Source organism: Schistocerca nitens, chromosome 4 (genome assembly GCF_023898315.1).
Source record: "Schistocerca nitens isolate TAMUIC-IGC-003100 chromosome 4, iqSchNite1.1, whole genome shotgun sequence".
Lineage (NCBI taxonomy): Eukaryota > Metazoa > Arthropoda > Insecta > Orthoptera > Acrididae > Schistocerca > Schistocerca nitens.
The window spans coordinates 459,549,131-459,565,961 of NC_064617.1; the positions used below are offsets into that span (position 1 = coordinate 459,549,131).

At 38.2% G+C, this 16,831-nt stretch overlaps 1 protein-coding gene across 4 annotated transcripts in view; it reads left to right on the forward strand.

Annotated features, from left to right (window-relative positions):
- The window catches only part of LOC126253014 (hornerin), a 295,500-nt gene that overhangs the window by 121,155 nt on the left and 157,514 nt on the right, over nt 1-16,831 (forward strand). The window contains exon 1 of one of the 4 annotated variants that reach the window (XM_049954069.1): nt 8,366-8,483. The exons of the other annotated variants lie outside the window; for them this stretch is intronic. The gene's annotated coding sequence lies outside the window, so the exon portion shown is untranslated. Of the gene's footprint in view, nt 1-8,365; nt 8,484-16,831 lie in introns of those variants that run through there. 4 annotated transcript variants of the gene reach the window in all.

The following is a 16,831-nucleotide window of genomic DNA, read 5'->3' on the forward strand; positions in this document are numbered from 1 at the left end:
CATTCAGATTCCCAATCGAGTTTATGAGCCAGAGAAGAGCTTGATAGAGGTCGAAACCAGTCAGGAATCGGACCAGAAGTATAAGACTGTCTTTGAATTGATTCTTAAGTTCTCCATGTATCGAACAACGCAACATCCTAAATCCTGTAGACATCAAGACGCCCACCAGAACATACATCATTGGCCAGTGCAAGGAGGATTATTTATTCCGAGAAAAGTAACGTTAATCTCATGCTTGGTAGGGCGCTAAACGGCGAGGTCTTCAGCGCCAGCAATACCTACGACACTGACGAGAAAGTGAAGCGTAATCTACCTTCTTCTCAAAGAATCATCACGTGGAAGACAGAACACATGCCTAACAATGGTCTCGAGCAGGCGAGCTGCCATGCGAAGCTGTCGTAAATTATTTAAAAGTAATAGTGGTGACGAATCACTGGTTCAGATGTAATGAAATACTGGACGTGGCAAGAGTGAAGAAACCTTCCACGATTTGCTGAAGTACTGCGGGATCACTATAGAAAACTTAAATGAGGATGGCGGCACACATAATTGAACTCGAATGCAAGGCCACAGTTTTAACCATTTCACTACCTCATATTGTTTCATACGACTGTTGTAAGCCTTCATGTAATGACAGTGATATTAACGCTGCTAAAAACCCAAATTCTGGTCATATTTCTTTCCAGTTCAAAGTATGGAAAGAATGCAGCAATTTTCTGCATACGAACATGTGTAGGAAGCTAATGATAGCAAGAATGTGACTAAAGTAAATAGTTAGTTTCAGTATTTAGTTTCTGAAACTATCGCTGCCAGCAGCAGAATGAGAAAAAACAAAATATGACGTTACGGATTTTTAGGATTCAAAATTCCGCCAACGCTGCATTAACTCCGTACAGAACAGTAACTCACTTTCAGAAAGGGTAGGAAAAGGAATTAGCCTTACTAAAGCAAACATTCTCATATTAGCACCAACTGTTGAAGGAAACGGTGGAAAAACTTATTCCGGATGGTTAGAATGGTACTGAAACCCGTCTCCTCTCGAATACAGATTTTAACGTTGTAGCCCTTCCGAATTTTTAGAATACGGGGAACTATTTGTTAGCAGTTCCCGTCTATAACAGAACTTAATATCGTACAACAGACACGAAACACGAGAGGCGAAAGAGATCTCAGCAATGAAGCTGGGAATTGATGTCTGAAATATTTTCTGGTGTAGAACCGTTACTCTTTAGGTATGTGCGTAATATCATTTGCTTGTATTCATAAAAATTGTAGTGACCCTATATGATATTCTGCTTAAATTACAAAAGTGTAAAAAGCTAGTATCGAATCCGCTAGTACTATCATCGAGCCATGTGAAGTATCAACTGAAGACTTAGGAACGATTGTTATATGTATTTTCCACTGTATGTGGGTTGTACGACCAACTGAACGCGAGATATGAAATAAAGGAATACACAAAGGGTTCAAGCTCCTGCAGTATGTGGATTGTACGACAAACTGAACGCGAAAAGATGAAGTAAATGAATACACAGAGGGTTAAAGTTCCCGCAGCAGACTTTTGGAGAAACCGAAAGATATTTCACGGGCAAGGTCAAGCGCTTCCCCGTCTGGATATAAGGAGATTTCGTGCCGAATCTAGCAAAGAGCCGTTGAGATGGATGCACAGATCGTGCACAGAGCCATAAAAATCTCATGAAAAGGTAACGACTCCCGGTTATTTGCTGGGAAGATAGGAGCAGAGCATGAGTAATGGATCTCATGTCATTTCTTCCGTGCATTGCAGTCAGGATTTAAAATATCCTGTATGCTAATATAACATATGAGATAAGTTGTGTACTTATAACATTAAATTTCTCAAGTTCATTGTGAATCTACCTTTACTGTACACAGTGACAGGTTGGGGTAAAGGAAAATTTATTGGTTGCCACCACTGAGGCGTTATTTTTCATTTCCAAATGGAGAAGCGGTCATTTTTCCAAAAAAAAACTTGTTAAAAATACTGGCAGGCCTTTTACCTGTAAAATGGAAGGTAGGTTAATGATTGACGTCCCATTGATGTTGATTGTTAGAAGACTTCACTCTCACTTTCTCAGTTAAAACTGTTATTATACAGCACATCTTGGTTAAGTAACATGTCGTTTAACTATTTCCAAATACTGATTTTTAGATATTAGTATGGATTAACTATTTAGGCACGTGACCCCCGAGTGCATGTAGCTCTGTGCCTCTGTAGGTAATGAAGAAATGGGAATACATCCTAAATGTCGGCTACCTATATGCCCGTTTTCCTTAGTCTTGTTATGTCTTCTTTACAATAATTGGTGACTACATTACTGAGGACATGTGGTTTCATATTTCAAAATTTACATTATTATTTCATCTGCAAGATTGTTAACATCGATCAGATTGTGCGTTTCAATACATAAAAGTCAAGTGTACTTCGAGCTGTGTGAGTAAAGAGAAAATGGAACTTGTACTGCTTGGAACATCCCAACCACAAAACGAGGAGCTAAAAAGAGCGTCACCAGAGCGGAAAAGTATGCTTTCACTATTATAAATTAAAACTGAACATCATATGACATTTATGTTAGATAAGAGATTCTCAAAATACGTTAATTGTAGTTGACTAATCATAGATTAAAACAGTTAATCAGGAAAAAATTCCACCTGAACTTGCCCATTTAACCCTACTGAACCAATATATTTTTGTATTTGAGATTTTATTAACTCGTAATGAGTATGTTACGAATATTCATTGCGAAATTTGACGCTGCGCTATTTTATAACTCAAAATTAAATAACAACGTCCATGGTCTAATGGCTTGCGATTCTACTGGCAGAAGTTTTGCTTCGTTTCATTTCTAGTAACTTTGCTCGTTTTCTTCTGTTGTCCGTGCAGTCTTGTGACGTTGAATAAGAAAGGTATTTCTGAGCAACTAACGACGTTTAAATCAAAGAATCCAAATTTGAAAACTAAGGAGCCTAAGGCTCAAGATAAGGATAACAAATAATCAGTATCTAAAGAGCCTTTTCGTAATCAAGCCGTATGGAATTGTAAACAGTTCCATCCAGAAGAACTGGTTACTCCTCTTAACAGGAAAGATCTGTTGTTTTTCATCACACAAAGTACTTTGTTCGTTCGTCTAATGTGAGGGTTGCATCTCAAAACGAAGAAAGGAAGACTGAAGTTAAAAGTCCCACTGCTGATGAAGTAATTTGAGGCAGAGCACGAACTTGTGTAAGACAACGATGAGAAATATTATAAGCAGTGAATTTTCAAAGGAACCATTCAGGTATTTGCGTTAAAACCTATTAAACTGTTTTGGGAAATCACGAAAAGCCTACGTTCGGCGGTGGTGGTTACAGAGTCATACTCCCCAAAATAGAAGGTGCTGTACTGCCGTGACGATCGGCCACGAAAGTACGAACTTTCGTATGTGGTTTCACTATCAAGTAACATAGCTCACTGAAACTTGGACCACACTTAGAATTAAATGATACAGTATAGTACAGAAAGTAACTGGAAGACATAAGGAAAATCGTCGAAACACTTTCTTCCTTCCTTCTTTCCTAATATGGTGTTCTCTCAGTTTGCTTGTCTTTTGATTATGTTTTGTGCGTGAGTGTGTCTTTTCATATCGCGTATTTACATTAGATGTTTGCGTTATTTAATAGTTGATTATAAGAGAGCATTAGCACCATAGGTTTAAATGGTAAATATTATAATCTTCGCCGATGTTGTACATAGCCTCTAGTAAGCTTGGGCCAGTCGTAATAAAAGCAGTAACTGTCAATTGGTGTCATCGATTACATTTCCCTGGCGTAAAACATGATGTATTGATGTATTATCTTTGTGCCTCCTAATATGATGCTTGAGAAGAGTTTAGTTGTGGAAATATAAAATTTGACGGTATATTGTAAATTACACCAAGAGTAGGTCTAATTAATTACATTCTTCCAGTAAATCAGACTACCTATTTGTTTACATGCTTGCCTTCTTAGCGTAGTATTCTAGTTAACATGTATTGTCTGCGTTTATAAGCCTTGTCATGTTAGTTTCACTATATCAGTATTTTATGCTTAACCTGTAATACCAACTGTTAGTTTATCATTTTATTTGTAGCTATTAAGGCATGGAAATAACATTGGAGTACTTACTTTAGAGCTCATAATCATGTTTTAGGCACGAATTTGACGGGTATGTGTGTATGTGGAAAGTAAAATTGCGGTACTTGATATCACCATTGCACTCTTTGCGTTTCAGATGAACTGTACTTCACTTGTCGCAATTGCCTTTCTAGAACGCAGCATACAACACATTAAATTCATTCAGAACCAGTTGGCCTGTCACACCTGATGTAAAGTGCTGGCGCACTGCGCATTATGCTCTGTGGGAAAGTACCGTCACTGCGTCACTGTTTTGTCCCTGTCGAGGGACGACGTAGTCCGTCGCGCGCATCACATACTACGCGGCGCAAAATTTCTGTTCCTAGGAAAAATTCGACTTTTCGGTCTCGGACGCCCAGGCAGTGAGCGATACCTTACAAGCTGTATCCATTTATTCATTAAATTGCATATTCAGCTTTTTTAAAAGTTTTTGCTGATATCATTACAGTTTCTTTAAGTTCATCTACACAATTCATTCATCCTAAAAGTGATGTGCATAGCATTGTTGTTAGCGTCATATCTGCTGTTACATTAAAACTTTAGGGAACAGACCCTTCAGATGTTTCTCACTTCACACATCCCTCGCACTGAACATAATTTCAAAAATTCGAGCTCCTACATCCCGTGTTACGAAACGAATGGAAACATACATTTACTTGTCAAAACCTATAGTTACCAATCCCTGAGTTTATCCTTGATAGACTTCGGAAAATCTCATGTATATGTACCTGATACCAACAAGTTAGTAAGACAGTACTGTATTTCAGTGTTGTACACCATTTTGTCGCAGCCGAGAAAATGTTTTTGAAAAGTTGGCAACATCGTCACTGAAAATAAGAGATAGCTTTTGTAGGCTGTCTCCATTTTTGACTGCACTGCCTCGGAAAATTGGAAGTAATCAAATTTCAAGTGTTACTGCTATCATGATACACTCAAACAACGGTGCAGTCTTCTCTTTTACAGCAGAGCAAAATGGCTTTTTGTGGAAACAGAAGTAAATTATTTTGGTCAGTTTTACAAGTGAGCGGTTTTTAGCAAACCTTAAATTCTTAAGACGGAGCTTCTTGACTTGATGATTTTTTGTTAGTATTTAATTTAAATGGACACCACTTCAGAATATCAGTCATTTTAGCCAACACTGAACTGAAATACTAAGTATAATTTTATAGAATTTTAATGCTGCTGACTTCCAAACACCATTTTCAATGTGGAAGAACTATTGTCTAACATATCTGTACTGATTTACGTTAGGTGTTAGGGATGGAAATCCGACTGGTTGAAACCGAAACCTGTATTTTAGTTCTGAAGAAGCAGTATTTTTCGGTATCTGTTTAAACTCTGCTGTAACAGGTGATTTTTCATGTTTTCCTAATAACCGAGTAAGAAACCGAAATATCAGTTACCCATGGCAGCAGTGTCGAAGTTTTTGGTTTTTAAACAAATTGCCATTCGAGACATTTCTATTGCTTTGAAATATTGCATTATTATAAAAATGGGTAAAACTATCAGCAGTATTTTAACAACAATGCCGACAGAAACGAGCAACAAACACATGGGATAAGAACTGATACATTACGCTGAGACAATACTGTACCTGTTACCGTGTGGTGTGGTCTATCGGATGGTACGTATGTACATAGAGCGCGTGCCGACTTGCCCCATCTGGTTTACATGGTAGGGTAGTTTCTCGCTGTTGTCGTCAAGCGTTAGTTGTATTACAAAATGTCACCACGCCTAACCTGGAAGCATTTTACGAAGAGTTGTATTAACGAAGTACAATGTCCCACTTGCTTTAAAAGATTAAGAATTGGAGGAGCCACAACCGACGTGTGATTTAATATAAGGATGAAACTTAAAACTTAACGGTTCATTCATAGATTACAGTAAAAATAGGAAGTAACTGATCTGTTACCTGTGTCTACATAATATGACTTTATTTGCGAGCAGCTTTTGAAACGGACAAATTAGCGTGAAAAATAGTTCCTCGACCTGAGTCTTCAGCTTTCAAAAACTTAGAGTAAGTACGAGAATACTGGTGATTTTCTGTAGTATTCAACCACTTATCACTTTTCTAGAAAAGCAGCGAACGGTGAACGGACTAAGTTTTCTTTATTTGTCTCTTTAATTTAATAATTTGATTCTATGTATCTTAAAACTGAAGGAGTCAAAATTTCTCAGTCTTTTTTGATTTCTGCGTTTATTAAACCAAAATAAAAATACGAAAATCGGTTACTTCACAAACCGGTTATTTTGAGCGGTTTTTGCAGACATGTTAAACTGGCGTAGAAAAAAATCGATGTAGCCGAAAAGTCGTTGTTTCTGCCATCCCTCATAGGTTTAAATAACTGACCAGCTCTGATTTACGTTAAAATCTATGAAAATGTTATTTATAAAACTTAAGTAAATTTTTTGACCACACGTATGAGTAAATGAACAATGATAGACTTCTTTCACCGAATAAATTTAAATAACTCATATCTTCTTTCAAACGTAACGATTTTTTTTTCAAATAAGAGTCACCCTTTTTGATGTACCAAAACTACGATGTAAAGACAATATCGTTATTTTACGTCTGATATAGCATCAACATCGACATAACTCATAAGATTTACCCGTACGTCTATAGACCAATAGCTTAGAAACCTTTTGCTATCTTTATGTGTATTTTATATCCCATCATGGATGAAGAATATAGCACCAACACTGTTGATCGCATATATGAGTAACGGCAGAAATTCACCGATGTGCTTTCGATTTTGACTAACTAAAAACTGAACTAAAGAAAACAAGAAAAATTTTGGAGCTATTTCGATGTGATTTCTTTGTAACAGAACATCTTCAGAAATAAAGACGGGAAAATGGAAATGAAGGCTGCAGTAACACCGTACTGTTATGGAAATGATGTAACAAAATGTACAGCCAACAGAACTTAGAAAAAAATAACACAACATAAACTACGGCATAGCTAGTGCTGCAAAACGCAATATGTTTAAACGGGTGTCAAGGGTCAGGAGAAAACCTTGAGTATGTGCATTCTGCTGTGTGAAAAGTTGCACAAATATTGAACCACGTGACCACATGCGCTTTTGTGATCCAGTTACCACCACTACTACATGAAATTTAAACTTCAGTGTTTACATCATTATTTTACCAGCTTTGTAACGTGTATGGTATACGGAACAGCAGATGAATTCACAAGACCCCATGGAATTGCTCTTACACAGCATACCACAGTTTTGTATTACAGAGTGGGTTACAAAATCCTACAATATTTTAAAATGACAAATGCCGAAATTGCAGTCTCAATAAATAATGTTTTACAACCAAAATCGGAAAAATTTCATTACAAATTTCACGAAGACTATAGACCCAGTTATCACATAACTACAAAAGTTTTACTTAGTACGAGTGATATTTTATTAAATTCTTGGGTGAACTGCGTTTCCATGTTTTGTTTAGAAAGTTCTTTGTAACAAATGATGTACTAAATGATTTATATGGACGAAATTTGCCTACACTTCTCCTATACTCCTGTTTTGTATAACGAAGAGCACACTCAACATCACTGAGCTCCAGCCGATACTGTCCGATACTCAGATCTGCACTATCCACACATTACGTGCATTCAGCTGTCTGCGAAAAGACCACAAGAGCTCCTCTTAAGTCGGCCCTGGTGAAAATCATGGCCACTCTTTGGGATTCGTTTACTTTACTTTCTCTTTCTATCCATATTTTACCTGTTTTTCTGTCGTGTATTAGCAGTAGTAAACCAGTACTCCATATATCTGAAAGAGGAATGTCCTAAAAACCACAGTGTGACGTGGTAGTGTACTAGATACCAAGTGACCGAGGTTCTCAAAGTTTAACTAGGTGCCCCCCTCCCCCCCCCCAACCTGTCCCCATTTGCCTGCAGTCTCGGTCTAGACGTCGTTTCACGAGCGCAGGTCGAACTGTTTTCTTAGCGGTCGCTTACAAAGAAACACGCTGAGCACGTGGTGAAACTGTAGTGTTGATGGGGAGCGAAGCCAACATCCGCAGTGCATATGTATGTCAAGGCCAGAGCGGGGACACATCTTGCCGACATAGCGCAAGGGAAGGCCACGTGGATGCTGCCAGCCAGCGCCTGCGTGCACCCATTTCGCACTGGGACGGGAAAGCGAGGCGACGTACCGCCCTAGTTACCTGGACCCCATTAACGTCGGACGCCACCGTGAAAATAGTCCGACCACAGTTCAGTCGCTCGAAACGCGCCGACCACTTCATCTTCAGCGTCCACTGCTCCCTGGATTCTAGAGAGCTTCAGCACTCTATCGGTAAGTTGATAACAAATCTTGTCTTGTGAAGTTGCTATCGAAAAATAAGTTGCATGTTACTTTCATATTTCTTCGTGTCCATGTTACGGGGATCGTCAGACTTTCATAATTTTATTCATTTTACCTTCAGTAGACTGAAACGTTGCTTCCTACTTCCCCTGACCTGTTCCAGAGATATTTATGATTTTGATTGGAAACACTGCTACAGACATGTTTTTCCAGTCACAGTTTCCACTGTCAAGAAAAGACACTAAAGACCACAACAGGAACGAAGTCAAAGTGTAATGCAATTAGTATTCCTGCGTGGACGCAGTGTCGTCCTCCAGCAACATCGCTGACGGATGGTGACAGTTGCGCGTACGAGTTTGGAAAAAAGGGTCGAAATTTTGTAGTCTGAGTGATTTTGACGTCCTCGTGACGTCCTCAAATCTTGCAGGTCAGTGAATGAGGAAACTGGATGCTTTACAGAAAAACCCCAGACTTTATATATCGTGACGGCTTCAATAAGAGAAAATCATAGTGACCACTCACGGTAGGCAGACCGGGACATATTCGAACTAAGTGTTGCCGCCCTGCGAGTAATGTTTCTGGTACTTGTGCAGTGAGAATTGTGTGCATTTGACTGAACAAGGTGTGAAACAACACGAAACAATTCGTTTTAATATTGTTGTATATTAATTGTTTTGTCATAATTTATTGCATTAAATATTTCCTCACACATATTTTCCTTCATAAAGACGAATAGTACATACTGTTGAAGGGTTAGTGTTACAGTCCATTATACAGCTGTGATGAGTACCCGAACAGTGCCCTGTGTCTCACATCTAACAAAAACAACATGACATTGTCCTGCCCACAATGTCAGCAGGCACGTTCTGTTTGGCTGCACTTTGTGCTCACACATATACATGTCGCCGTGCATGAGTAGTTAAAATGACACAAGCAGGAAGGAAAGTGGGGCAGCTGAGGGGGTATATTCTTACAGTTTCACGAAACATTACTGCTCTCTGTCTTAGGCGATGACAGAATTACTACTCCAACTATTAAGCGTGCACAAGTTAAAAATGTAGAGACTGGATTATTTAAAAAAAGAAAAGAAATTAGATAAATTTCACGATAGTGGTTTAAATGCTTCAGGTGTTCTACATAGTCTCCCTCCACTTGATTATACCGCACAGAACGTTCATACGACTTTGTGAAACTAACACTAAGTACTTCTATTGTATGTTGTTCACCTCGCGCTTCACAATTGGTTGAATGTCGGTTATGTCGTCAAAGTGTAGACCCTCTATGTGAATTTTTGCAGTTTTTCGTTTTGTTGGTTCCAATTTGCTAGCACCAAGTCACGTTATCCGGGATAATTTTTTCCAGAAAATAATTGTGTGCGCTAGCATTTCAATCAAGTCGCGGGAGGCGTACACGCGTCGTCGGTTTTGTTCGGGACTGAAGATGTGCGGGATGAATTTTGTGCACACTTTTCTCTCCTTTAAAGTATTCTGGAGAATATCTTGAACATTTGATTTAGACATGTTGCTCCATTGTGATTTGTGGTACAACAACGTTGGCACACTTTGGCCGCACATCCACTACTGAACGCTTCCTGCTCACAACTGACTGGTCGAATGCACATCTGTTATTAACGATTGTTAGCTCAAGCTATCACGTTAGTTACTGTACAAACGAAGATTTCCTGCTGGGAATAAAGTGGGTCTCGGAAGTTTTGGACGGAATGTGAATGTCTGTTACTTGTCGAAACTGTATAATTGCTGGTCTTCCCAAATTGGGATGTCCGTAGTGTTTGAGGGCCTCCAGCTGCTTTGAGTGTGTGTGTGTATGTGTGTGTGTGTGTGCGTGAATGTGTGTGTGTGCGTGCGTGCGTGTCCGGTCACCACCAAAGCTGCAATTGTCGGCTCATGGTGAGAACAACTTATTGACATATCAGAATACAATTAACAGTATCAAAGAATGGTGATTTTGAGAATGGATACGGAAAGTGTCGCCAAGCACTTGAAGGAAATTATGGCATTTCTGTTATTTACACTTGTTGTTTAGTTTCTCGTGCTGATGCCCAGCATGGGCACACAGTGCGCCTTCAGCATCAACACTGCTTCAGCTAGGGGGAGCTTGTTCTCTCGCTGTATCCCTTCCTCCCCCACCCTTCCCACTCTTAGTTACCGCAGTTTTCTATGCGTTGGCCGGAGCTTTCTTCTTCCATTCTGCTTACCCTTCTGTGTGTACCTACCTTTTCCGTCATCCCTTCTGTTTTGTGAGATTTGACGTTGCCGTCTTTGTGCAGTACAGTTTTGATATTAAGTGTACTAACTTTTATTCCATGTAAAGATACTGTGAAAACATAAAAACTAAGTTATTATTTTTCCTTACTTAGTTGTATCTGCATTCACAGCAATGGTTTGAAACTTCATGAAACTGACGAAGTGTCTTTTCTGAGTTGAACACATATGACACTGGTGTGCATTCGGTAAAAGTGTCTTAGTGCCAGTTTCATGTATTGTTATTTAATAAGTAACAGCTTTTTTTCTGAATAATAGTTCTCCGTTTTTAAATTCCCTTTAGAAAAAATTTTCAGTGTCGAAATTCTATTGGTGAAAACTCTTCCAATCAGCAGTGATACGTTTCCACCTTTCCTGCAAAATCGTTAGCTTTCTGCGACAGTGTTTGCTAGACACCTCTGTTAGAAAGGTGATAGGAGAAATGTCGATAATTACCGATCAGTTTCACTACTGGCATCATTTTCCTACATTTTTATGAGGGTGATGTATTATAGATCAGTACCCACCTGAGCAACAATAACATCCTCACTAAATTACAGTTTGGATTTCTGAACAGTTGCTCTGCAAAGAATGACATTTATACATTTACTCACAAAACTGTATAAGCGTTACATAACAAAACAACACTGGCTAGTATTTTCTGTGACCTGTGTAAGGCATTTGACTTTGTGCATCAAGTGTTCTTCTAGATTAACTGAGGTTTTATGGAAGTGGTAGCATAGCCAACCACTAGTTAATGTCATATCTAGCCAAAATAATGCAGAGAGTTGTACTTAGTAACGCCATCAATGTAGTCAGTGGAGATTCTTCTGTTAGGGGGAAATCATGTATAGGCGTCCCAAGGGTCAATCTTAGGTCTGCTATTGTTCCTCATATGTGTAAAAGATATTCCATATGATATACAACTATCAGAATTAGTTCCTTTTGCGGATGACACTTGTATTGTCATCAATCCAAGCATCCATACAGCAACAGAAGAAATAGTAAACAATGTTCTTGAAAAAGACATTGACGGTTTTTCCGCGAATGGTCTTACTTCCAGCTTTAAAAAGACACAACACATTCAGTTCTACACACCTAGAGGTACAACATTAGTGATAGGCGTAAACCATAGCGAGGAAATAATAAACAGGGAGGAAACTTCCAGAATTTTAGGTGTCGATATTAATGAGAATTTAAACTGAAAAATCATATTTTGAGACTCCTAAAATAACTTAATCCAGACACATTTGTACTTAGAATCATTTCATATCTTGGGAGCGACAAATCACTAAATTGCCATATTTTGCGTATGTTCATTCATTAATGTCATACGGAGTAATGTTCTGGGGTAGCTCCTCTTTAAGATAGAAAGTCTTCATTGTTCAAAAACGTGTTGTAAAATAATATGCGGTGATCATCAACGATCATCCTGTACATATCTGTTTAACGAGTTGGGCGTTTTGGCTACTGTTCACAGTATATTTATGAAATTTGTTTTAAAGAATCCACTGCACTTCAGGAGGAATAATGATGTACATAACTGCGACACCAGAAGAAAAAATGACATTCAGTATTCCACGTTAAGACTGTCTTTGGCACGAGGAGGGGTGCATAATTCTGCGACTAGAATTTTTGATCATTTACTCGGTGACATAAAATATCTGACAGACACAAAAATAAAATTTGAAAACGGACTGAAAATGTTTTTGCTTTGCAACTTCTCCTATTCTGTAGAAGAAAGAAGAATTTGTATTATTGCAATGTGTAAAATATCGTTAGTAGGGATTACTAATCCGCATCTGTAAATTGAAAAAAACCTTTAGCTGTTCAGAATTTAGCCATATTTAAAACTAATTTGTGATATGTATGTAAAATGACTCACTACGCTTCATTGTGGTTTATTATGCAAATGATCCGTGGAAAACGAAACTAACTAAACTGAATTCATTGCATCCTGTTTTCCGACCTTTCTTCCTCGGGTGTCTGTATTCTGTAAGTGGTTCTTCGCCTATCCTGAGGAATCGTGAACAATTTTTACATGAACGTAAGTTAATCAAATCTGCAGTAGTGTCTGTTTTGACTAGGAACGAATTTTTGTCACGGTGCAGTTTAGAGGTGGCTACATACTTCTTCTTCATGAATCTCATCCAGGATGTCCGCAAGTCATTCCCAGACCGCTCAGGGTGTCCGCTTAGGAAATACGATACTAGTTTGCTTTAATCCTGTATTGGGCTCCAAGTTAATGCCCCTCTACAAAAGAAACTCTATGTTGAAAGTGGCTAAGGAAGTATACTTTCCGAAATGCTTCACCTCAGTTAAACATATATTGTGTTACTATTGCTAAGAAACTAAAGCGTGTTCTTAACAAGTATGTGAATTTCGGAATGCTACAGATGTTTCAGTTGTTACCAAATGAAGTAGACTACTAGCCTTTAGTGTTGACAAGAATATTAATATCTAGTAACGGGGTGGTCCCAGTCCCAAAAATGAGAGTTCTTCAGTTGAAATCACTTTTTCTTATATTAAGGCTGTGTCACTTTGACCTAAAATTAGACTTAGTGATGTAAGTGAGAAAGAATCGTGATTCTGAACGTCTTGCTGTTAATATTTATATTTATTCTGAGTTTTTTACTTTGGATGTGACAAAGTCACTAAGCATACGAAAACGAAAGAAACTGTTGTTACTCTCCACTCCTTATTTCTTAACTAAAAGTTTTGGGGTGGAAAAAGGCATTATTTTACAAGGTACGACACAGTGGTGGATAAAAACAGCAATCCAGGAATTACAGAATTGTTTCTTTAATTCCAGTCAATGATCATAAGAACTGTCTTCAGGCTATGGATTTCTGTCGATGATGCTCATCTTCAGATCTGGTTACAAGAGACGAAGTCTTGCCTTATTCGAATATGATTGAGCGAGAGACATCATCGACAGATATAAACAAAATTAGGTTGTCATCGTCGAACAGTTATAATAATACAGTGCCAATCAGGCCACAGTGCCAGGAGGAAAATTATGTGAACGGAGCTCAGCGAACTAAATCAAAGAAATTAAAGAAACGAATGACATTGTTGGTAAGCTGTAAATCGGGAATGATGGATAGTGTGCACGGGGGTTTGGACTGAGATAGCCCTGTCGTTAATGACAGGGAAGTAGTCGGGTCATTAATCTCTAACGTGCGTCCCTTCTTCTGTGATAAACTAGCAGGCTGTCGACGAAGATAATTTGCTGTCGGTTGTCAAGTTTGCAACGTATCACCAATGAATTGATAGTCTTTGTCAATACAGATAAATTGATACTTTTCCACCTACTTCACACTAACGTTACGCGAACGGGCGTTAGGTTCATTCATATTACGTATGTTGATAATATATAATGTAATTAAATTAGTAGAAAACTTCCATTTATTTCTGCCAACAACCAATCTCCCTTCCTCGCTTCTAGATTTCACGCGATACTTCGAGTTCCTTGCGTACAAAATTTATTATGATGAGTTCAGAATAATCTGATTTAATCTTAGCGTAAAACCCTTTAAAAACAAAAGGATGAGAGCTTTAGGAGAGAATATATTGCAGAAGATTACACTCAAGTCATAAGACTTAACGTTGAGAAACACCACATTAGTCACTAAATACAGGCCTTACAATTAAATTGTTTTCAAAAGTAATTTACCAGTATCTTTCGTCTCAAACAAACGTACGATTTCCTCATTTATAAGTAGTAATTTTTTTCATTTTTGTCTTTTTACCTCTCCATATACGTGTATTTTATGCCTTTTGTGTACCGTTATTTTCATTTTTTTATTGACCAAGTTTCTCTTCCGTACGTCATAACAGATAAAGCTATAGTTTTATGTTTGTCTTCTTGTTATTTGTTTTAACGTGGCCTCATATTTCCTATTTGATTTTTATCTCACGTTCGTGATATCTAGCAAATTAAAAAAGCTTCACAGGTTTCCTCATGCGAGTGTTAGCCACAATAATTCGTAAAAATTTTCTAAGACCGTTCTGCAGTTAAGGTTTTATTTTATTTTTTACGTATGCTGTAAAACTAAAGAGTTCGCAAAAAATTACCTTTCACAGAAAAAAAGTTACTGTTAATCTACGCACAAGTGAAATGTGCCGATGTTTGTTTTAAACGGAGAACCTAATCATAAACTTAAATTACACCCTTGTCTAAGATTTTTAGCTATTTTCGTTTACTATTTCCTTCTAACTTCACCATTTTAATTACCATTTCATAAGCGTTTATCGCAATGGAATAAGTAGAGATCGTACATTGTTAAATAACCTTCCACATCATGACTTTATTAAGTTAATGTAACGCTCAGAAAGCAAAAAAAATAAAAAAAATTAAAAAATATTATTTTACTATCGGTTCACAATAGCTTACTTGACAGCTGAGAGGCTTTCTGCCACTGAAAGTTACAACTGAACCTTAAACTTTTTATGCATGTGGTAAACTCACCAGTCACATATCAGTGCTTGTCCTAGGCTCTACAGTACCCGTAATTTCAGTTTCATTCTCAATTCATTTAACAGACGGTCATCCAGTAAGCTACCTAATTTCCTCTCCTCGATATTCCACCTGGAAAGAAGCCAAATGATTCCGAAATCCTCCTTGAAAATCCCTCTTTGAAATGCTGCCAGTAAACATTTTGCCACACAAAAGAAAAATTCTTTTTCTATTCGTAGCCACACATGAAAGCTTTCAACGCCCTCGTGACGTTCATAGATTGACTAAATAACTGCCTGACAAAAGCAGTTGATTTTCTTTATGCTCAGCAAAACACCTCAGCTTAATTCAGTACATTATGTTCGGTACGAATTCAACAGTACATTATGTTCGGTACGAATTCATCGGTGCTTAAGTATTGCGCTTTTTAGTCTAATTTCATTGTGTTTCTCAGATAGTTGTACCGACTGCGTCATGTTTATGTGTTTTAATACTACGCAAGTTTCTAAAATCATTTGTTTTCCGTTCTTGTCCCCGTTTGTTTTTACCGTCAAGTACGGGCAGTGTTGTTTCTTACGTTTTTTTTCCGATTCATACCCTCTACCCTGTATGTAAAAATACGTATTAGCGAACTGCAGATTTGGGGCGCGACTCCCGGGAAGATCCGTATTGTGATAGACCGGAGAACAGAAAAACCCATGACATGATTGTATGTCTGCACCTGGACAATAGCAGTGATCAGAAGGGGGAAAAAAATTTAGAATAAGAACCTGTCGGTAATGATTACCAGAATAGGATGCAAAACAAGACTTTTTAAATTTTGGAAGTGATAAATTTAAATACACCCAACAACGAAATAAATTCCAGTTTGACTTGTAAGCTGATGATGCTACAAAGAGAGGAAAGTACCGGTAAAGGCGCAAGCCGAAGAGTTAGAAATGATTTTTTTGAGATGAAAATAAAATTACGGTACGAACTAAAATGAATTTCAAAATCGCTTTTTCGTAAGTTCATTTTCAACAACGTACGCAAGGAAAGGAAAATCTAAAGTAACAGAGCTGATAGCAATAATTAGTTATTACTTATCAAATGCGAGAGAGGCCGCATGGTATAATGGGCTGGCAGACCCCGTGGGACGGGTTCAGCGACCTAATTGGAGAAGTTTTAACTATCCTTCGCGCACACTGGCACCTTTCCTTTGCGAAATGTGACTTGTGCGTTAAGTGAAAATGTCTGTAATGTGTATGTGTGTGTGTGTGTGTGTGTGTGTGTGTGTGTGTGTGTGTGTAATGTGGTGTCATGTTTGCTTTGTATGATGATGTGAGAAGAGAGAGGGTGAAAGCCGGAGCTGGCATATAGCCTATTTCTCTAGAGTAGCATCAAGGTGGTCGCTGACGGACGGATCACCATCAGCGATGTCACACGCCGTCACTCCATGAGACACTGCGGAGAGATTTGAATGTAATTCAGGACAACGGCCCAAACACTGCTGATCGAGAAATTTACGCCACCATCCTTCCTCCCATTTGCAGGAAAGACGAAAGGAAAATTTCCGACATCACTCGACATATCCTGGCGATTACCCACCCAACTTCGGGAATCTGACGGGAATAGTTGAA